The sequence below is a fragment of the Podarcis cretensis genome (genome assembly GCF_951804945.1).
Source record: "Podarcis cretensis genome assembly, chromosome: 4".
Lineage (NCBI taxonomy): Eukaryota > Metazoa > Chordata > Lepidosauria > Squamata > Lacertidae > Podarcis > Podarcis cretensis.
In genome coordinates this window covers 30,873,533-30,896,752 of record NC_137173.1, presented here as the reverse complement: position 1 = coordinate 30,896,752, position 23,220 = coordinate 30,873,533, and the positions used below count along the sequence as shown (strand labels likewise).

At 43.4% G+C, this 23,220-nt stretch overlaps 1 long non-coding RNA gene across 1 annotated transcript; it reads right to left on the bottom strand.

The window, feature by feature from the left end:
- Positions 1-13,135: 13,135 nt before the first annotated feature.
- LOC307214034 lies at positions 13,136-22,971 on the bottom strand. Its single transcript, XR_013837845.1, has 2 exons — positions 22,851-22,971; positions 13,136-13,314 (listed from the first exon to the last, which is right to left on the bottom strand). It is a non-coding gene; the product is annotated as an uncharacterized lncRNA (long non-coding RNA).
- Positions 22,972-23,220: the final 249 nt, after the last annotated feature.

Genomic DNA, 23,220 nt, shown 5'->3' with positions numbered 1-23,220 from the left:
TAATTTTGGTTGGCATGCGTATATCTGGTATGACAAGGTTAAAGTGTATAAGGGTTTTAAAAATCACATTGTCAGGAAAGCACTATATAATGTTTGGATACGGTACAAAGATTTATTGGAAAATAAAACTCCCAGGTGGCTTTCACCAATGGAGGCCAAGGAGGTAAAGAAACTCAATATGAGAACTAATTGGCCGAAATATTCTGAAATTTTAGAACAAGAAGGTGGTGAACTTAAACTACAAAGCTATGAGAAAATAAAGTCCAAGGTACGGGATTGGCTCCATTATTTTCAAATAATGGAGGCCTATAAACAAGACAGGAAAATTGGTTTCCAGGTGGAGAAATCGAAACTAGAAACAGAACTGTTAGAACCCAATACTAAGAATTTATCAAGAATGTATAACTTGCTGTTGAAGTGGAATACAATAGATGAGACAGTGAAGTCAGCTATGGTTAAATGGGCACAGGACATAGGTCATGACATTATGTTTGCTGACTGGGAGCAGTTATGGACCACAGGTATTAAATTTACGGCATGTAATGCCTTACGAGAAAACATTATGAAAATGATTTATAGGTGGTACATGACCCCAGTCAAGCTTGCGAAGATTTATCATCTGCCCAATAACAAATGTTGGAAATGCAAAGAGACTGAAGGTACCTTCTTCCATCTTTGGTGGACCTGCCCAAAGATTAAAGCCTTCTGGGAAATGATTTATAATGAAATTAAGAAAGTGCTTAAGTGCACCTTTAACAAGAAACCAGAGGCATTTCTCTTGGGTATGGTCGGCCAGCTGGTGCCGAAGAAGGATAAGAATTTTTTTCTGTACGCTACTACGGCAGCAAGGATTCTCCTAGCAAAGTATTGGAAGACACAAGAGTTACCCACGCTGGAGGAATGGCAGGCGAAAGTGATTGACTTTATGGGACTGGCAGAAATGACCGGCAGAATCCGCGACCAAGAGAAAGAGACTGTGGAAGAAGATTGGAAGAAGTTTAAGATGTATCTTAAGAATTATTATAAAACTGAGGAGTGTTAAAATGCTGAGGGAAAAGAAGACGTAGAATTGCAGCGATAATTGGGTTTAAATTTTAGGGTGGAATAGAAAAAGAGGATGAATTTATATTTAATTGGGCAAGAAAGGTTGCTGAATAATGGTACTAAATTAAGGATGCAAAAAGGGAAAGGTATGGGGAAGTCCGGGAAAAGAGGGTTATGAAAATAAGGTTAAGAAAATATGAGTTTATTGTTTGTTTGTTTTTATGTTGTTGTTTTTTTTGTTTGTGATAAAAAATTGGAAATTAATAAAAATCTTTATAAAAAAAAAAAGAGAACACTGGGAAAGAGGCGTGGCGGGAAAGTCCCGAGAACCAGATAGTGAAGTCTGCGGGGCTCAGGCCTGAGGTTCTCTACCTCTGTCCCAAAACATCTGGATGGCTACTCCTAGCTCAATATAATTGTGTGGTTGGAGATAGGGGAAATGAAGGAATGTTTCCACTCTCTCCCCCCCCCCCCCGTTTCCCCTCAGTGGGTAGAAAATACGCTGTGAAGAAAGCGACCTCTGCTCTCCACCAAAGCCATTTCATATTGCCCCGCTGAGCGAGGCGTTTCCCTGCAGAAACATACAATTAGAAACATTTGTTCTGGATGGGGGAACCAAAAGCTTGATCGGCACCCAATAGGCTTCCCAGCTTGCTGGCAATTTGGAAAGGATTCGAGACACACCAGAGTGCCGGTCCCCCGTGCACTGGTTTCAGGGCACAGAAGAGAAATGGAAGCTGGGCCCGACAGAAGCGAACTGAAAAAGGACTGAGAAAGTATTGTGTTGCACATCCCAGTCCTACAGAGCTTGTGAAATGAAAATCACTTGTAGGGGAAAGCCAGGGAGTCGAGGAAGAAGAATTAAAAGTGCTCTAATCTCATGCCACTGAATCGTAATTGAAAAGATGGTCCCCAGCAAGGAGCAGCAGGCACAAACCACTTAAGCTATTGAAAAAAAGGGGGGGGGAGAGACTATCCCTGTGATTTTTACACATAATATCTATCAGGACTGAAAAACACCCCAAAGATGATGAGTTTAATTCCCCATTGCTTTTAATCATTCACACTTTTCAATAGGGCATGAAACTCCACATTCTGAACTGGTAATATACAAGGGTAACAAATGACATCTGCTTACGCTTTCACTAGTGGATATTGAAGCTGTAATTGCATTGACAGCACCACCTGCTACCACTTGGGCTTGAACTCCAAATACCCTTAGGTAGGAAGTTCTGACAGACACTTATCATTGTTCAGGGCCCCCACTAGAGGGAGCCATCATCGCAAGCACTATAAAGATGATTTGCACAAATGGTCCACGAAGAATGATGTCACTGTTATTCAGAGAGGCTTCTGCTAGGAATGCAAGGGAGGCAGCGCTGGTTAGATGCTAGGGCAAAATAAGACCCAAAGTCATTCTCAGTTAATCAGTCTGTGCTTCCCTCCCTCCTCCACTGTGTGTATATGCAGAACCCATTTCCCTGATGATCACACATTATTCTCCACAATGGATTTGAGGTTCAGTTCTCTCAACAAAATAGTGAATTTGCTGGCAACTCTGAAAGTGGAGGGAAATCAGTATGAGATGTTCCAATCAGAGAAATCTATGAATTAAAGAATCATAGAATTGTAGAGTTGGAAGAGACCCCTGCAATGCAATAATCTTCATGACAGATGCTTCAGCTGTGTCTCAGAAGCCTAATTTTTGTAGCTGTGGGTTCACGTTTGAACTTGATTGGCATCCAATTAATTCAATTTAGATTATTACGATGTTTTGACTTGTTTTCCATAGTTTGAATGCTGTGAGCTGCCTTGGACTTCCACCTCAGGGAGGAGCGGTTGGTTATAAATTTGGACTAATAATACACAGGTAGCAAGTGTGAACCCCTCCAGATGTTGTCAGACTTCAACTCGCATCATCACTCGCATCCACGCTGGCTGGAACTGACAGGAGCTGGAGACATTTGTTTTGGCCACCCCTGGAATACTATGTATATGTAGCAGAAATGCATCAGACTGCAGGAGAAGGCAGCTGTAATATATAAAGAAGCCTCCCAGCACATTCATGACACTGAGTGCTCAACCTTCACAACCTAACTGACAGATGAGCATACGAAGCCATTAGTTTTCCCTCTGCTTGCTTGCTCCCTCTCACACAGCCACATCACCTTCCTGCTAGTCTACACGGGACAAGTTAACTAACCACAAGGCAGCCAGATGCCTGAGAGAAGGACATGTTCATTGCAGGCACCCGGAGGCAGGAAGCTTTGTTACAGGAAGGAAGGACATGAGCGGACAGAAGAAGCCCTGTGAACGTTCACAGGTAGCTGTGCACTATCCACCATTTGTCTCAGTGCCCCTATCATAGCATCACTCTGGGGCATGATGGGAAATTTGTAATGAAATAATAGATACATCCTAAACCAAACCTGTGAGAGCTGGACCATAAAGAAGGCTGATCGCTGAAGAATTGATGCTTTTGAATTATGGTGCTGGAGAAGACTCTTGAGAGTCCCATGGACTGCAAGAAGATCAGACCTATTCATTCTTAATGAAATCAGCACGGAGTGCTCACTGGAAGGACAGATCCTGAAGCTGAGGCTCTAATATTTTGGCCACCTCATGAGAAGAGAAGACTCCCTGGAAAAGACCCTGATGCTAGGAAAGATTGAGGGCACAAGGAGAAGGGGATGACAGAGGACAAGATGGTTGGACAGTGTTCTTGAAGCTACCAGCATGAGTTTGACCAAACTGTGGGAGGCAGTGGAAGACAGGAGTACTTGGCGTGCTCTGGTCCATGGGGTCACAAAGAGCAGGACACGACTAAACGACTAAACAACAACAACAAACCAGACCTGGGGAACCTTTTTCAGCCTACAGGCCACATTCTCTCATGGCCTCCTGGGGGATGATTGCAAGCAGTGAGTGGAGCCAGAGGCAAAACTGGGTGGAGGGGATATGATGTTTATCTTTGCACAGTCAGAGACCAGAGATATACAGCTATGCACTCCTGTTGCTGGGCTCCATTGAAAATGGCTCCTCAATGCAAACCAGGAAGTGAGCTCTCCAGACAATTGAATGGCTCCTATCTCTGCGGCTGCAATCTCCTGGGTGACATGGATGCCATTAGCAGCTGAATGTGCATGCGTACTCTGTCTGATTCCCTCTCACACACCTACCCCCTGTGCGGCCGGGCGCTGGCAACCCACACTATGCCACTGGCACCAACACGCCTCTCCACCAACCATCTAGGCAAGCAAGAGGCATTATCACCGTTCAGTGACACATTCCAGACAGGGAGAACCTTTGAGGAAGGCGTGGACCAGGTGAGGCGTGGCCTGGGCAGAGTCTCAAGGGTCAGAGAGGGAGTATTTGGCCCCTGTGCCTGAGCTAAACCACCTGCATTTCAATGGGAACATAAAAGAAGGGGAATTTCCAGTTTCTGAGCATACTAGAGCCATCGAACAACAAAAGCACCTCTGCACATGCTGAGTGACAGCTACCATGCATAAAAAAAGTGATCATGCGAATTGGGCCTGTAAAGCCGCCTGTTCCATTAACCTCCTTACCGCAGACGGTGCTCCCTGCATTTGGGCTTGCTAAAATGAGACATCTCTCTCACCAGAGTGAGCGGAAACAAAGGGGGAGGAAATTAACCCCCTCCCCACCTTCCCCTCATTCCTCCCTTTTCTTGCCACATGAAAGTAACCTAGTTAAGTAGCACCATCACTTTTCAAGTCAGAAAAGCATTATGCGGCTCCTTTCGTGCTTGCTGAATGAAGAGAATAATTATTCTTTTACTGAAACAAAAAGGTGGTTTCCCCCCCCCCAATGCTTTTTAGCCGATTTTTGTATTTAGCTTCCTATCTCTTAAAAGGAAACTTTTAAAAAAATCCTAAATTGATGCAAACAAAATAATTGGCAAGGCGTGAAAATACCGACCGTATCCTGGAGACAGGCTGTGTTGTTGGTCCTTTCTTAATTTTCACTCTATTAAGGTAATTTCCTGTGACTGTAGCTTTTCCTGCAGCCATTCCCACATGCTGCCATCTCTGGCTTTTTTGCAAAAGGTTTTTTTTTTAAAAAACCCACACCAAAATCTTAAAATTTATGCTGGGGGGGGGAGGGGATGGGGACGACACACATCAAAATTTGAAACATATTTTATGTTCTTTTTTTGTTGTTCTTCTGCATACGAATTGACAATGATATGCTGATTTCTGAGCACAACCGAAACCTGCTGGAAAGAAGTGTTGAGGAAAATATAGAATGCTTTTGTTGGTATTTAAGGCAAAGCCCCAAAGATACTTTGGATGTAGCTGATGTTACAGAGCTTGGAGATGGGAATTTGGTCCCCCAAGAGGTAATGAGAGATATCAACCTAGATGACTTTAGCACACACTTAGACACATTCATGGAGAATAAGGTTGCCAATGGGAAGTAGCCTGTGGCCATGATGACTATGATCTGCCTCCACTGTTGGAAGCAGTAAGCCTCTGACTACCAGATGCTGGGAATCACAAGTGGGGAAAGTGTTGTTGCACTCATGTCCTGTTTGCAAGCTTCTCATGGGTGTCTAGTTGGCCACTGTGAGTATACGGTGTTGGACTAGTTGGGGCTTTGACTCTTTATGTTCCTATGAGATGCCACCCAGGGGCACCTGAAGGTTCATGAGTCAATCACTTTGCTTAAGGTAAAACATATCTGTGTCTAGTCAATGCCTGGATGGGTGACCACCCATGAACCATAGGTTCCTTGGGTTCCATGATCGAAGACAGATGGACTATAAATATAAGAATTCCCTGTATGTTGCCGCAATTGTCAGGTGAATAATGTCAAAAGAATGTGGCAGGATCGACTCGGCATTGAACCCATGAATTACCAAAAACAAGTGTTTACAAGTTAGAGTGGGGAGGAGCCATAGGAAAAGAGTGAGTCTTCACCAAAACTGAAACATGACTAAGAGCTGTCCACCTTCTCAAGCAGGTTCTTTCCAGAGACTGGAGCTCTCGTCTGAAAAGTTCCTTCCTCAGATGAGTTTATGTGATGGATTATGGCCAATCTCAGCAGAGACATCACCTTGCCAACAAAGGTCTGTATAGTTAAAGCCATGGTTTTCCCAGTATGGAAGTGAGAGCGGGACCATAAAGAAGGCTGATCACCGAAGAATTGATGCTTTTGAATTATGGTGCTGGAGGAGACTCTTGAGAGTCCCATGGACTGCAAGAAGATCAAACACATCCATTCTTAAGGAAATCAGCCCTGAGTGCTCACTGGAAGGACAGATCATGAAGCTGAGGCTCCAATACTTTGGCCACCTCATGAGAAGAGAAGACTCCCTGGAAAAGACCCTGATGTTGGGAAAGATGGAGGGCACAAGGAGAAGGGGACGACAGAGGACGAGATGGTTGGACAGTGTTCTTGAAGCTACAAACATGAGTCTGACCAAACTGCGGGAGGCAGTGGAAGACAGGAGTGCCTGGCGTGCTCTGGTCCATGGGGTCACGAAGAGTCGGACACGACTAAACGACTAAACAACAACATGGCCAATCTACTACATATGCTGGAAAATAGTCTGTTCACTATGCACCTATTAAAGACACCTATTAAATTATCATAACCAAATTTTACATGATGGTTCCTGAGATCAAGGAGCAGGATTTCCTCTATGTTTGGATACAATTGGTTGCCATTTTGAATCATGGGGGTAAACCAAACCTTTAAAAACTGCCCTGATTTTCACAACTGTACTGATTGGGGGGGGGGGGGCTTCTCATAATTCCAGGATATGAGGCCGTAAGTGTAAAAATAAAACTGAACTAAATATATGTTTTGTGCTCATTCGTACTTTGAAAATAAACTTCCCTTTAAAATTATTTATGCCCCATCTTTTGAGTACCAGGACAATACTTGTTGCAATACTTAGCAAAAAAAACATACATTGTATAATAAAACTTCACATAGAATAAAAATGTGTGTGATCTGGTGGACAGGCCGTATTTATGAAGATATCATACACATCACTTGCAACGATTGCACAGGCTGTAGCCTAGGCTGTGAGAGGAAATGGCTACAAGCAACCCAAACCAACCTCTGCTGCTTCACTACTGCCACCAAGTGCATATCTTTGTTTTCCCCCTCTCTGGCTGCCTCCATGTATTAACCCTTTTGGTTTACGGACTTTACTTGGCCCAGCCTACTCCCTATAGTAGAGAGAGTGACATGGTACAGCAATGGGTTGAATCACAAGGCTTCAAGCCATTGCCCCTCCCAAACAAACAATACTTTCACCAACAAGTTAAACAGTCTTTGAGAAAATGAATTCAGAAAAGCAAACTAATTTTAGTCTGAGTAGTTGCTCAGAAGAGCAGATCAAAAATATTCAGAGTTCGATAAGGACAATTGAGGTTTTAAGAAAGATTGGGACCTGTTTATGTTATATTTAAAGAACTACAGTGGTACCTCGGGTTACATACGCTTCAGGTTACATACGCTTCAGGTTACAGACTCCGCTAACCCAGAAATAGTGCTTCAGGTTAAGAACTTTGCTTCAGGATAAGAACAGAAATCAGGCTCCAGTGGCATGGCAGCAGCAGGAGGCCCCATTAGCTAAAGTGGTGCTTCAGGTTAAGAACAGTTTCAGGTTAAGTACGGACCGCTGGAACGAATTAAGTACTTAACCTGAGGTACCATTGTATTGTAAAGAAGTGGACTTATTAGTAGGGTTTGAGTAAACACTTACAATTAAGAAAACAGAAAAAAACTTAAGATGTAATAATGGGAAAATAACGAAGGGTATGATGTAATATGGGAAAGATGAATTGAATCAAAATTGAAATGATTATAACAATATTTAATTGAAAGATTATAAAAGGAAACTAGAAGAAAATGGGCAGGAGAAGTAAATAATGAACCAGAAGGGGAAGTTGGGGGAAGTTGGGGGGGGGGCGGTTAGGGATTTATATACTATTTTGTTGATAACATTGATTGTGATGAATATAAAATTTGTAAAATTCGATAAAAACTATTTAAAAATAAATAAATAATAATAATAATCAGAGTTAAATACAAAATGTGCTCTTTAACACTTTCCAGTGTTGTAGCCCTTCCTCTCTCTTGCTGCTCTTCCATTCCAGCTCTTTAAATATCCGACTTCACAGCTGACTAACTCAGCTATTTTCTAGCTTAACTTACACAATATTTCCTCTCCTCTTATCAGCCTTTTAGCCAATCAGGTAGAGAGCAGAGTGTAAGTGGAGTTAATGTTTCCCCTTAATTGCCAGGTTCCTTGGAAGAACTTTAACCCTGCTAAGCAAAATTGCCCCTTGTACTTTTAACCTTCCTGTGAAGCTTTGACCCTTCTATGTGGGAGAGCCTTTAAAGCCAAAAAGCAACCACTTTACAAGCCAAACCCCAACACAAAATAACTGTAAGTTCACACTTGCTTCTCTAACCCTTGGTAACTATCCTTACAAGGCTAGTAAGGATCTTTCAATGCTTATTCTTATGCTTATTATATCCCCACCAATCCTGGCTCCTGCCCCCAAACATGTAAGCAGAAGCTCTTACTGGTAAATAAGAAAGAGACCTATATTCAGGCAAATAATGGTACAGGCTCTGCCACAGGCACAAGGTTCAAGAGTTATGGTTCAGTTCAAAGCTGATCAAGAAGTCCAGAACTAGACAGAAGCAATGAAGATGTTCGAACAAGTGCCCATGCCCTAGTCTCCAAGTTTTAAATATGAGATGTAGTGCAGACTTGCTTGTCTTGCTGGAATATTGTGATTGCAAACAAACACTCTTCCTGGGTAGGTGGGTCTGTCCCATCTGTGAAGGTGGCTACTGGTTCCAGTCAGGGCTCCTGTACAGTTGCTCCTGCCTCTGGTTTCACCTCCCCACTCAGCTGCTTTAAGCCCTCTGCAGCCTCCACTAGGCTCTTCGCTCCACAAGAAAGTCAGGAGGGAGAGCTGGCATCTCTCCTCCTCTTCCTGAAGTATCTGGTGTTGGGGTTGAAAGAGGAGATCCTCTTCCTCCAACCCAGGTTCCCACCATTTAGGCCCTGCTCTGTTTCTTCCACCTCTTTCAGCAGAGCCTGCTGATTCTGGCCCCAACCCAACAACCCTGCCAGACTCATGACCCCAATTCCTACACTCTATCCACCTCAACTGACCATAGGTCTTCTGTCCTCTTAAACAACCCTCCTCCTTCTCTGCATGATCTTTTGGTAACATGCCATGCACACTGATTGCACAGTGGTGGTGATGTTGATGATGGCTGGGAGTTGAATGCAAAATTTACTGAACTGAAAAGGTACTGCATCTGATGATATTTGGTGCTGGCGGATTTCTGATAGCATGCCATCACTGTATGCTTGTAAGCCATCATTTCACATGGTGGTCATTGCGTGATGTGATATGTGAAATAGACTAGCTCTAAGAGTGGCTTCTCACAGTACATTTCGTATTTGGGGCAAGGTTCCAAATACTTGAGGACAGCATTCGTCACAATAGATACACATATTGATGCAGGTAGCAGTGGGGAAAAGTCAGGTATCGATTTCCACGTATTTTAAAGGGGATCATAGGGATGTGCACATGCATGTCCTGATCAAAACAGATACAATACTTATATATATTTTACACTTGGGCGCCTAAAGTCTGTGAAGCCAAAAGGTGGTGTAAGATACAACCTCGGGAAACGCTGGGATTTGTACTCCACTGTACTTCCATTGACATGGAAAAAATGATTGAGATCTCTATGCCTTTCTCTCTGGCTTGGGAACGTGGGGAAAATGAGAGCTATCCATCTTCAGACATTGCTTTTGAGATTTATAGATGAAAAGCACTAAATATTAACATGCATATCTGTTGTTTACTCTTCTCCTTATGGCCTGCTGTCCCCCTAAGGCTGGTCTCCTTCCCCTGTGCTTTCAACAGAAATAAATTAATTGTTCTTGGTCTTGGTTTTCAGGCTTTCCCCCTCCCTCGTGTGAACCACAAGGTGGCTGCATATACACCATACATTTAAAGCACATGGCTTCCCTCAAAGAATCCTGGGAACATGTTCCCTCCCTCCTGATTGATCGTTTGGGAGCTTCAAAAGCTTTCTTCAGCCCGAACATCACAGCAACCGATGCCAACCGACACTGGCACACTTAGGGATCCACAGAGTTTGCGCACCCTGTGTGACAGACCTCAGCAACTCAGCATTTTGGCTAATCTACTTTATTTACATATAAACACACATGGAGCACTGCAACATGGCTCCCTCTCTCTCTAGCATCAGACAGCAAAGAGGAAAAAGAACAAAGGACAATAGTCCCACTTCATGGAACACAGTAACACAAACGTCCTGTCTCCATCACTTCCCACTCTGTGGTGTCAAAACATACACCGTCATGCGATAGACAAAAATCAAATCACTGCAATCATAGATCAGGAATTCTAACAGTGACCAGTGCCAGCCGTGTTTCATTACATTTGTTGACTGAACTAAAAAGTTTCATGAGCCCATTTTTATATATAAAAATAACTCATTTTTTTTTTAATTTTGTCACCCCCCCCCCTCAGTGATGATACCCGGGGCAGCCAACACACCCCACACTCCCCTTCCTCCACCACTGCCTTTATCATAATGAACATCCCTACATTATCAAAAATAATAATAATTAATTGATAAGCCTTGCTAGCATTAAACAAGTATCAGCAGTTTACATGGCAGTGCCAGCCCTCAGCCCATATCTGATAACAGTATGAAGAAAAAGAGGATTATTCAAACATTAATGTGCATGAGGGAAGGGCAGAAGGAAGTGAAATCCAGTCAAAAACCTTCAGGTGTCTCATTGGACCACAGCACCATCAGTCAGCTTGGTGACAATAAGAGCCACACAGAGCCCAGACTAATCCACATATAAAAAGGATTAAATTAGAAGGGTCAGGGAGGAATCCATGCTTCCTATATCCTAGCAACTATTTGAGATCTCCTCAAGGAATGATTACTTCCAAGGATGCGGGTGGCGCTGTGGGTTAAACCACAAAGCCTAGGACTTGCCGATCAGAAGGTTGGCGGTTCAAATCCCTGTGACGGGGTGAGCTCCCATTGCTCAGTCCCTGCTCCTGCCAACCTAGCAGTTCGAAAGCACGTCAAAGTGCAAGTAGATAAATAGGTACCGCGCCAGCGGGAAGGTAAATGGCATTTCCGTGTGCTGCTCTGGTTCACCAGAAGAGGCTTAGTCATGCTGGCCACATGACCCAGAAGCTGTACCCGGAAGCACCCTCGGCCAATAAAGCGAGATGAGCACCGCAACCCACAACTGGACCTAATGGTCAGGGGTCCCCTTACGCTTACCAAGGAATGACTACTGTAATGAACTCTACAATAGGGCGTTGGAAACCATTCAAAAGCTGTAATCAGTGCCCCCCCCCCCGAAAAATAAGTACCAGTACTCACCAAGAAGTTGTTACAGTAAGTGTCACATTTTTTAACAACAGCAGCAAAAGAGGTGCCAGTACTGTGTACCCTTGAGTACCCCCCCCCAAAAAAAAAGAAAAAGAAGCACTGGCTGTAATCAAACTCACCTTTGAACACTATGTCTCCTCTTGTGTAGATGCAGCAGAATATTTGTTGCACACTTTGGGAAGTTCCTACATAAACCACACATTCATCCTGGTTTCCATTGAGCAGAGACCACTTCCACAAGTCTGGTTTTTCAGAAATTTCTACATATGTTGAACGCAAAACAGCATGCTGTCCGGCTGCCTATTGCAGGGGTCAGCAAACTTTTTCAGCAGGGAGCTGGTCCACTGTCTCTCAGACATTGTGGTGGGCCAGACTATTTTTTTTGGGGGGGTGAACAATTCTTATGCCCCACAAATAACCCAGAGATGCATTTTAAATAAAAGCACACATTCTACACTCTGATTGCCGGACCATCTGCGGGCCGGATTTAGAAGGTGATTGGGCCAGATCCAACCCATGGGCCTTAGTTTGCCTACCCATGGTCTATTGTGTATAAAAGTGGTGTGATGGGTAAGTGTGTCTGGCTGTTAACCAGAATGTTGGCAGTTCGAGCCCAACCAGGGATGGCTGTGGGCAGGATTCCTGCACTGCAGGAAGCGGGATCCCTTCCAACTCTACAATTCTATGATTCTATGAAAATAAATAGTTAAAATAGCTTCATGTTGGGATAGTTTATCTGAACCACTCCTTTCCAGGAGAGCAGTAAATAATACATTGGGTGCATTTGTGCTGGTCTAATTTGAAGCCATGCCAGTTTTTTCTCATCCAAACATTATTTTTCTCTCTGAGGCAGGTGTAGCAAAATGTCAACTGGTTGTTAAAAATTGCTACACTTCATGGTCTCATAAGTGTACCATTTGTTCATCCCCCATTCCAAAGAACTAGATAAGGTATACTTTTGCCAGGAGGGCTGGTAGATGAAATTAGTTCCATATCAGTATCTTTTACCTGGAACGCTACCTCCCTCTGAAGACTACATTTAGCAAATATGTCCACAGCTTGCGAACAACAGATATGCTCTGCTATCTCCTAACTGAACCACTAGCTCCTTCTCCATTTGTGCAAAACTAGATACCATGTGTAAATCTGCCGGTCAGAATGAATGCTTCATATCATGATCAGCAGCGCTGGGGTATTAGCTCTCTTTCTGGTCCAGGTATAGCAAACCATGTTGACTGGTCTTCAAAAGTTGCTATGCTTCAGCATCTCTTAACTCATGGGTAGGCAAACTAAGGCCCGGGTGCCGGATCTGGCCCAATCTCCTTCTAAATCTGGCCCGTGGACAGTCCTGGAATCAGCATGTTTTTACATGAGTAGAATGTATGCTTTTATTTAAAATGCATCTCTGGGTTATTTGTGGGACATAGGAATTCGTTCAACCCCCCCCCCCCCGAAAATATAGTCCAGCCCCCCACAAGGTCTGAGGGACTGTGGACTGGCCCCCTGCTGAAAATGTTTGCTGACCCCTGTCTTAACTCCTACCCTACTCTAAGGAGAACACCAAAACGTGGTGTGCATTTACATCAGACTTACTAGTTGCCAAAAATCACTGAATGCCTGACTCTCCTGCCTAAAACTTTATTTTATTTTTATTTCATGTACGTAGGACCCTTGGTGTTCTTACTGGTGTGCTAATGGTATTTCTGATCCAGGTACAGTTGAAACTCTATGTGTTGTCCTGTGATGACTCACTCTGTCACGAGAGGGTGGACTCCTCTCTCTCATCAGCTTACTGAAGGTTAAGAGACGACACTAAAAAAAACACCAAAACCTTAGTCACTGATTGCTTTTTTTCTGCCATGGGAGATTACTCAGTGTGGGTGCCTTGAGTTATCGGAACCCAGCCAAGGAAAATTAAATGAGTCTGGCATTAATTCACCTGTGTAGAGTCAAGTGACAATAGGGGAGAAAGGAGATGTCCTTTTTGCCGTATGATTGAAATTCAAATTAGTTCTGAGAACATCCCATTTACAATGTGGCAAAACATCATCAGCAACCAGTGCCTGACATATCCCAGGCAGATAACCTTTAGTTTAGAGGCAAGACTAGGGAGTCAGGATAAGTGCTGAACAAAAGCAACTTGCTGAGCTAATATAAAGAGTTAATTACTGGTGTCAGGAAATAGATCACACAGCATGAAAAGTGTCTAATTTGAAGAAATTGACAAATTTTGATTTTTCTGGAAAACGTGCACATTTATACAGCTGTGCAGAATCTGATCAGGCTGAGGGCAGAACTGTCCCTACAGTTTTCAGTGAAATGAATTTTGTTAGACCCTGTACAATCCTGCAATTTTATTTTTATTTTTCAACTCCTTGTGTTTGAAATGTGCTCAGCAGACATAGCCAGGAGTATTCATAGACAGTGGTGTCCCCCCCTCAGTTATTGTTAGCAAGATTCAATATAAGATCCAGCCTCTGTGCCTCTAATAGCAATATAAAAGGGGGAAATGTTCCCATCGCACTGCTGTTACACCAATCAGATTACTTTTTCCTGTATAACTATTGAAACAAAAAAAATTACTGTGCTATATAGTCATGGTTGTAAGATAGTTTTTTTTAACTCTTATTTTGTACGTGTACCAAACAGTCCTAGATTTCCGCAGACTTATATACAGTACATGCATCTGTTGCCCAGTTGAAATCTTAAGTGAACCAGCAAGGATAGTCATGTGTGGAAAAGCCATACCGATGAATATCATGTGCAATGCTGGAAGACCATACAGAGGCTCTCCAACACACATTCAAAGCAAGCTTTACCATTAGACTTTGTGTATCATCAGCCAAAAACATTTGGTTGATGGGAATATGGGACAAACTTTCTTCTGTGACCACATCCTGTGTACTTCTCTGATGGATTTGAGGAGGGAAGTAAAATATTATCTATTGAATACCCCTTTTCATCTTAGTTTTAAGTCTTTGGATTTTTAACAGCAATCCTCCACCACCCTCACACCGAGTTGGAATGAGGGAAGGTGTCCCACCACCCAGCTTTCTAGCTAAAACAGCCTCCTGCTGGCCATCAGATGTGGGGGGTGAAGGAAGGCTACTGGTGGAATCCCTGCCCATGGGAAGACCCAAAAGGCAGAGAAGGGGCACAAGCCGGTCTCATTTCTGTCAAGTGACAGCATCAGGTCCAGACCAGGCACAAACATCCTGCCCCCCATCTTCCTGCATCAACACCATGATTAGCACATCTGTAGATGCCGCAGTGGCCCTGCCGCTAAGGAAAGCCCACAGTGGGTGGCTGCAAGGTATTGGACAACAGAGCTGTGTGTGGATGCCTCCTGCCCCACATGCAATCCAGGATGCTGTCCTGTCACCATTGCTAGAGTGAGATTCACCTGACATTTGCACTTGGAATGGGAGGGGAGGACCGCCCATCATTTCAAGCAGCAAAATATCTTGGGCCAACCGTAGTGATCTGCATTTTTTATCTGAGTGAGAAGAATTGAAAGTCATGAGAATCAGAGATCTGAGCAGTTGAGTGTCCACAAGAAGACCCATTGCCACACTTGACATCACTTGTGTGACTCCATATGAGATAGAGTTTGCCACCTGCATACCAACCATACAAACACGCCATGCAAATACTATAGAGAGGGACAAAATCCACCAGTTTCGCTTTCTCTTGCTTTCTCATTTTTCTAGTATTAAGATCAGTTTGGGGGGGAAATAAAATAAAATAAAAATCTGCATGAGAATTCATATGTATTTTGCATGCATTTCTCCTGATATACACATTTTCTCAAGCAATCTACCCCAGCATAATACATCTTTGCATGCTGTTATCGCTGATATGCCCATTTGCCAGATATATGCTTTTCAGTGCATTTTTGGGGTGGAGCACCGCATCACAGTGTTCGGTTTGGTTCATGCATTGGTCTGAGGAGAAGCGCTCTGTGAGCTGAATTAATTTCTCCCCCATTTATTGGCCCATCCAATAAATGCCTTAACCAAATCCCACTGCCATCCTGTTGCTATTTCTTTTCCCCTCTTGGCACTCAAGAAAAAAAATTAACATATTCAGAGTATATATGACAGCAGCATTAATGGGGAGGGGTGAATGTTGTGGATAATTTTTGAGATGATTTCATGTGCCCTGTGATCCTACACTAGGCAGGCTTGATGTATGGTAAGCTGCAATAGAAAGAAGCCATCAGAGGCTGTTGGCAAGTCCAGTCACTTCTAGAGGCACCCCTGCTCTGAAGATTATTTTTAAATGTCAATATATACATTTCCCTGCATTAGTCCAGAACATTTGACTCTGTATATCTTTGAAGTTAGCCCAGTTGTGAGCAAGAATATCCAGATGTCCCAAAGCAGAGAGAAATATATATACTTTGGAGTCATAGGCTCTGGGGCTTAGAGTCTTTCTGCTTCAGCTGATATATTGTTTAAATCTAAAACTTATTTAAAAACCTGTCTGAATGCGACGGCTTTTAATTAATCTTCTCTTAGTTTTTATACCATATAGTACCTTGAAGACGCAAGATCAATCACAGCTGTATTGTAACATGGAGTTGGGAGACAGAAAGATAAATGAGCTATCAGGTTTAGCATTTTGATAGCTAAGTTTAATTTTAACTAGCTCATGAACATACTGTAGATCTGAGGATAAAGTCATGAAGCGGAACATTCATCTCTGCAGTCCATTCATAAAAATAAGGAAACGGCTTAGCCAGCCCCTACATTAGGGACTCCAGTGAACTGGGGGGAGAAATGTGGGGTCTAGAAGCAGGGCTATGCCCTCCATCCATAGAAATGAATTTGGGGAAGGGCAAAAAGGTACGAGAGCCACATGCCTACAAGGAGTAAAGCAGATCGGGTAAGGCAATTTTGAACAAGCAAAAGGCATCAGGAAGAACGGTCAACCAACCGCTCTCTCCTTGGGATAGATATATCAGTCTATTTTTGGTCTTTGTTTGTTCTGACTACGCTTCCCTTGAAGTATTACCTCATAAAGCATGCGTTCCTAAACACATACGTTACAAAATAGAATAGACATGAAAAATTGAAATGATAAAGATGCATATTCCAATCACACTTACATCCAGAATATGCAGATCTGGACAGTTTATTCTAGATTTGCAAAGAACTAATTCCTCAAGCATTGTGAGCCTTTGCTGATATTCCTTCACAGAATCTGGAAGTCATTGCTGCTTTGGGGCTTTTTTAAGTGTTGGAGGACTATCTATACATCTCTTGCATTGTTGCCTAATGTAATCCTCAGCCTCATCTCTCCCCATATAAGATGAGGATAATAATATTATCCTACCTTGCAAGGATAATTGAACTGATGTAAACCAAATGCTTTGGGAGAGAGGGGAACACACTATGAACTAAGTATTGTTGCTATTAGGATTACATTACTGATTAGATTAGGGAATCAAATGTTCGTGGTAATTCTTCCTGATGCTCTATTACTGCAAATGTGTGCAGGCTTTGGAGTTATGCTGAACTCTTCATCACAGCATGAAAAGCTACTGAATTACAGCTAAGCAAAGAGCAAGGTTATATGCCGATATAAATAGTTTAGTCACTTCCAATATATAGTGGCCTAAATAGAAAAAAAAGTTTTAGCACTTCAAACACTTGCAATACAAACAAAGTTAATGGAAAGTAAATTTCAGGCCAACAGCTGAGAACCATTTATTATGAAACTAAATTAGTGCCTGGCAGAAGTAATTAACAAAGGCTTACTCATTCAGGCAGCAGTTTGAACACGGAGCCACTTTGGTGACCAATTTTACAGCAGGAACTTTGAATAGCCAATAATCATGATTCAAAGGAGCATTTAGCATCCAGGCATTTTCAAATTTGGCATAGTAGGCCCAAGTCAAGAAAGAGAAAGCAGATTTTTAAATAACGAACTGGAGAGAGAGAGAGAGAGAGAGAGAGAGAGAAAACCAAGTATATATCTGACATTTGTCGGAGCTGATTCGCACATGCATATATCACTCAATGTCTCATCAACTTAAAACTGTCACTTGATGATTTACAACTGGGTGTGTGAATTACCTCCACTGGAAAGGACTGTGTTTGAACTGATGAGAAGCCATTTGATACCTCTGTTTGTAGTGTCTCTCCAGTAATGGCTTTTTGACTCTGGCAAGTCATCATAGGATACTGCAGCTGTGATCTGATGAACAAGCATGTGTGAATCTCCCTGAGACACCTGATGAATCAATCTTAGGCAACTAAGGAGAGGTGAGAGGCCAGAGGGTTGCCATGTATTGAGTCATCATATTGCTCCTTCTAGCTCAGGATTGTCAATGCCAGAGGTGTAATATATGCATCATCAACTAAATATCTGGCATACAGGCCCTATAAGAGAAACAGCTATGACCCAGGAGGCCAGCTCCTGGAGACCTGATTCAGATGGGTGGCTTGGTTGGAGAAGTTTGTGAATATGCTGTGCCTAATCCAGGCCTAATCCATACCCTCCAACATTCCTCCAGTGAAAATAGGGGGATTTCTCACTCCTCCCTGCCCAACTGGTCCTCCTTGAGCCCCCCACCCCCCCACAGAGCCATCACCACTGCACCAATGAGACACAGCACACATGCCCTCCACTGTCTTGAGAAAACCCCTTAATCCTTATATTATTTTATTTAATTCTTTGGTTAAATATACAAAAAAGAAAAACACACACCAATAAATAAATTTCAGAAAGGGGCAAGATTACACATGGGTGAACAAAGCATTATTATTATTATTATTATTATTATTATTATTATTATTATTAAAAAGACTCCTTGCACTCCACTCCCCCTTTCTTCCCACCCATGGCAGCCCTGCCTTCTCCCTGCCTCTCAGAGCCAGCGCATCATGTGGGTTTGGACCTTGGTGGCAGCAGCCTCTCTTCCTCCTCACCAGAAGAAGAGGAGTTTGGATTTGATATCCCACTTTATCACTACCCCAAGGAGTCTCAAAGCGGCTCACAATCTCCTTTCCCTTCCTCCCCCACAACAAACACTCTGTGTGGTGAGTGAGGCTGAGAGACTTCAGAGAAGTGTGACTAGCCCAAAGTCACTCAGCAGCTGCATGTGGAGGAGCGGAGATGCGAACCCGGTTCACCAGATTACGAGTCCACCACTCTTAACCACTACACCACAAGCTGTCCAAGGGTGAGGAGGCCTGCAGCAGCCATGGAAAGGTCATGGGATGCTCCCTCACTTCCACCTCTCGGGACAAGCACTGGCTTATCCTCCTCCCCAGACTTGGTGGGGGAAATAGGGATCAAATCACAGAAGCTGGGGCAGCTTTTGTCATTCCAGAACCATCCCTGGAAAATCAGGACACCTGGAGGATATGCTAATCAAGAATAAAAGCTTTGTTTACCATTATCTCATCCAAGTAATAAGGAATCTCAGGCCCAGGGCTTCTCGGGTCTGAACCCAGCCAATATCCCTGCTCCAAGGAACACCCCTTATTTCCAGGCATCTCCCCACAGTGTCCCTGCTCCGCATCCTCCTTCTCTGTTTTTGTCTGCCTGGAAGCCTCCTTGAACAGGCTATAAAAGATTCCTCACTGATGGTCAAACTGATGGGCATCGGTTCAGTCTTTCCTAGACCTAGTTGGTGATTGAACCAGGGATTTTTTGCATGCAGCGCATGTGCTCTACCACCGTAACAGTTAAATAGCGGCATTGTAAATGAATAACTTGCAAACAGCAGTTAAGTGCTATATTTACCATTCATTGCATGCCTCACCTCAAGTGTAGCACAATGAACGGAACCTGAAGGGTGGAAAGAAACAGCAGGCATAAGATTGAATAAAAGCTGCGAGGAAGATAAGAATGTTAAAAATATGCAGCCCAATAGCCCAATACTTTAAGTATGTCAAAGAGAAGGGATTTCTCGCCTTATAATTCAGGAGTAAGCAGCAGAATGCAGCAGCCCTACTGCTTGCTAGAGCAGGATGCTGGCAACATGTTATCCCTCTGCTGACACAGGTGCTCTAGCTGCCAGTTTGCTAAAGGTTAGTTCACAGAACCATAAGTAAATTGGGTCCCAAGTATCTTAAGGACCACATAGTTCCTTAGGCTTCACCTTGATCATGCGGATCGTCTGATGGGACACCTCTAATGGTCCCCTGTGCCCCTGAGATTTGGTTGGTCATTACCAGGGACTGTGCCTTCAGGATGGCAGACCCTGCCCTATGGAACTCCTAGCTGGGAGAGATCCAGCAGGAATCATCCCTGCCTCCTCTTAGACCTCTTTTCAAAACTGTAGTATTCAAAAGAGGCTTTGAAATGTGGATTTCTTTTTACCAACCAGTATTTATTGTTGTTTATATTGGTCCTTTTATTGATCTTGATCAGCATGGCCAAAAGTCAGGGATAATGGAAGTTGTACTCCAGCAACAACTGCGGGCAACAGGTTCTGCATCCTGGGACTAGGCCAGGTTGTGGCATCTGCATGATCTGATGGATGAGGTTAAGGACCAGATGCCTCCAGGAAGCCAAGTTGCGGAGCTGGCGATTGACTTCCTCCCTCCTCCTTCATCTAATGCACTGGTTCCCAAATGCTTTCCCTCATGGACCACTTGACAAGGCAGTTGTAGTCTTGGTGGACCACTTAATGTTGTTGTTTTCCTGATTGTAGCATAGATGCTATATGATTTTTGACTGTATAGTGTTTCTTTTATTTCTTATATTTGTATTACAATTTGAATCCCAAATTCTATTACATTAAAAATCAATCTAAGAAATAAAAAAGCAATAATAATAATAATAATAATAATAATAATAATAATAATAATAATAATTTTATTTATACCCTGTCCATCTGGCTGGGTTTCCAGCAGAGTGAATGCTAGATAGTGAATGTGATTGATGTGCCATCTCTCATCTTCAGCCACAAATCCACAAATATGCTGTATTCTTCCAGGAACCACAGAATGGGGGCCCTTGTGCTAGTGCATTTTCAACTATTTCCATTGCAACTTGTGGTCAGACATAGGTACTTGGGTTATTTGAATGAGCCTCCCAAAGTATAGCAGAAATAATACACTGAGCTTCTTTCAGTTCAGAATAGAAGGAGGGCAAAATCACTACTGACTGTTTCTGAGCAATTCCTGATAGATTAGATTAAGCATTAAGGGCAAAAATGAAGTGGGAAATAGCCATGTTGTCATCCTACTGTTATGCATCACGACAGGAAGGTCAGCAGCAGAGGCAGAAATAGGAGGAAGAGCATGAGATTGCCATAGAATATAGTAATTTACATACTGGATCAAAGCAATAATCTATCTAGAGCAATAACCCATCTCTGACAGTAGCATCTAGCAGATGCATCAGTGGAAGACATAAAACACCCATAACAGACAATTATGTGCTAATAAGCTTGCAGTGGAAGTTTCTATCCAACTTCAGTCAGTCAGCGCTTAGATTTATGCTCTCAGACACACGGGCTGCTATAGTTTATACATTTTTAAACCCGCTTAATGAATGTTCAGAAGTGCCACACAACTGCCCAGAATTTCTTAAAGTTGTGAAAAGTATTTGGCCTCCACATTTGGCTTTACCCTGCATTGAAAAGTTCCATAAGTTTAACTAATGACCCTGCAACCTGGAAGACTCCCAGCTCCCACTTTGAAACTCTGCTCCCTAGTTTGTATGCAATATATTGTGGTTATTGAGTAGTCTGAGACAGGCACTCTGTGCATGCTCATTGACTTTCAGACAGGAGCCACTTGGGACACAGCCATAATATTAACTCCTCAGCAGCAGCGTCAATGCCGCTTACCAGGAGGGAGAGGGTGAGGACCAAGGTGGCAGGGAGCTCAGAACTGTGCAGGTATCAGGGACTGGGCACAGGAGGAATGGTGGAGACTGCCTCCCCTTCCTGACCCTTCCAGGAAGGAGAAAGAGGAAGACAATATAGATTTACAACAGTGGTTTGAGGGAGGTCACAGCTCAGAGACAGATGAGGGGGAAAGTTGGGAAATCATGGGAGAGCCAGAGCAACACCTGGCTGACACGTTGTCATTAGAAAGTATTCCAGACCCTCCATTTCCCAGAACCTGGTGAGCCTTAAAAGTAGGAGAGCAAAGAGCTCAAAGACAGAGGATGCTTAGCAGCACCTGTGGAAGAGATGATGAGAATGACGAATGAGGAAGTGGGAGAGACGGGTGGGGGTGGAAATTCAATTGGGACACTGCCATTATCCAAGAGGCTGGGTTCTATAACCTCTCTCTGTAAAGACTGAAATTGAAAAGGACTGTAAGAAACTTTTCCTTGTCTTATACTTTCCTGGGCAACCAGCCGAGAGCCGCTAACAGCATCCTAACAGCATGTGAACCAGTGGATCCAATCCAGTGCTCCGAACATTTAGACTAGGCAGCCATGACCTCCCCATCACCTGACCCTTTCCCCTCTCCCTTCCAGTAAGCAACAGTGACACCACTGCCAAGAATTTTCATTTAGAACAGCACAGACGGTTCTGGTCAAAGAGCATATTGTAGAGTTGGAAAAGATCCAGAAGAGGACAACTAAAATGGCCAACATCCCTATGTGGAAAAGGGACTTTTTAGGTTAGAGAAAAAGCAAGTCAGAGGTGACATGATGGAAGTTAATGCATGGTATGAAGAAAGCAGATAGAGAAAGGTTTTTCTCCATCCCTCATAAGACTTCATCAATATCCAATGAAGGGGAATGTTGAAAGATTCAGGACAAATAAAAGAAGCTACTTCTCCAGGCAGCACATGGTTAAACTTGGGAACTACCTCCCACAGGAGGCAGCAATGGCCACCAACTTGGATGGCTTTAAAAGAGGCTTTAAGGCTTTAAAAGGGCTTTAAAAGATGGCGCCTCAGCTCTCGAAGGACAAATCCATGGAGAGCTGAGGCACCATCTTCTCAAGCTGATAGAGGGGGCCCAACACAGCATCGTGAGGTGCTGGGGGCAGAGCCGAATGCCTTCTGAACATTGAGGGGGCCTGGCACCCTCAAAAATACCATCGGGGTGGCTAAAACTGCCTTAGCCCCTAGGAGCTGGCACATATGTTGGAGAGCAAGGCAATCAATGGCTGCTAGCCATAATGACAATGGTCAGGGGTCATATGCCTCAGAATGCCAGCTGCTGGGAATCATGGGTAGGCAGAGTGCTCTTGCCCTCATGTCCTGCTTGCCAGTTCCCCACAGGCATCTCCTTGGTCACTGTGAGAAAGGATGCTGAGCTAGAGGGACCACTGGCCTGATCAAGCAGACTTATATTACATTATGTCCTTAGACTTCCAACACCCTAATGAAGACTTTGTTATTAGCTACTTAATTCTGACCCACCTGGTTTCTGGTAGCAGTTTGCTTCCCTGTGAACATGAGCAACTGGCAGGCAAAATTTATAGACTCCTGCTTCTCCTCTGTTTCCATTGGCTGCTACAGCACAAAGATATTGTGTGTGTGTGTATGTGTGTGTGTTATGCAACGTTGTTTTTTTTTTAAAAAAATGCACAGGTCTAGTACTTCTGGTGTTCCTTCTGTCTCTCGTGAAAGCTCTGATCTTCTTGTCTTCATGCATGTTAGCTGGCCAGCTGCCCTATTGGGATTGTAATTCAAATAGCAACACACACACACCTTTGTGTGACACAGCGCCTACCTCATAGTGAGGGGATGTTTTAAAACCTTTCAAGCTATTTCATAAATGCTGCCTTGT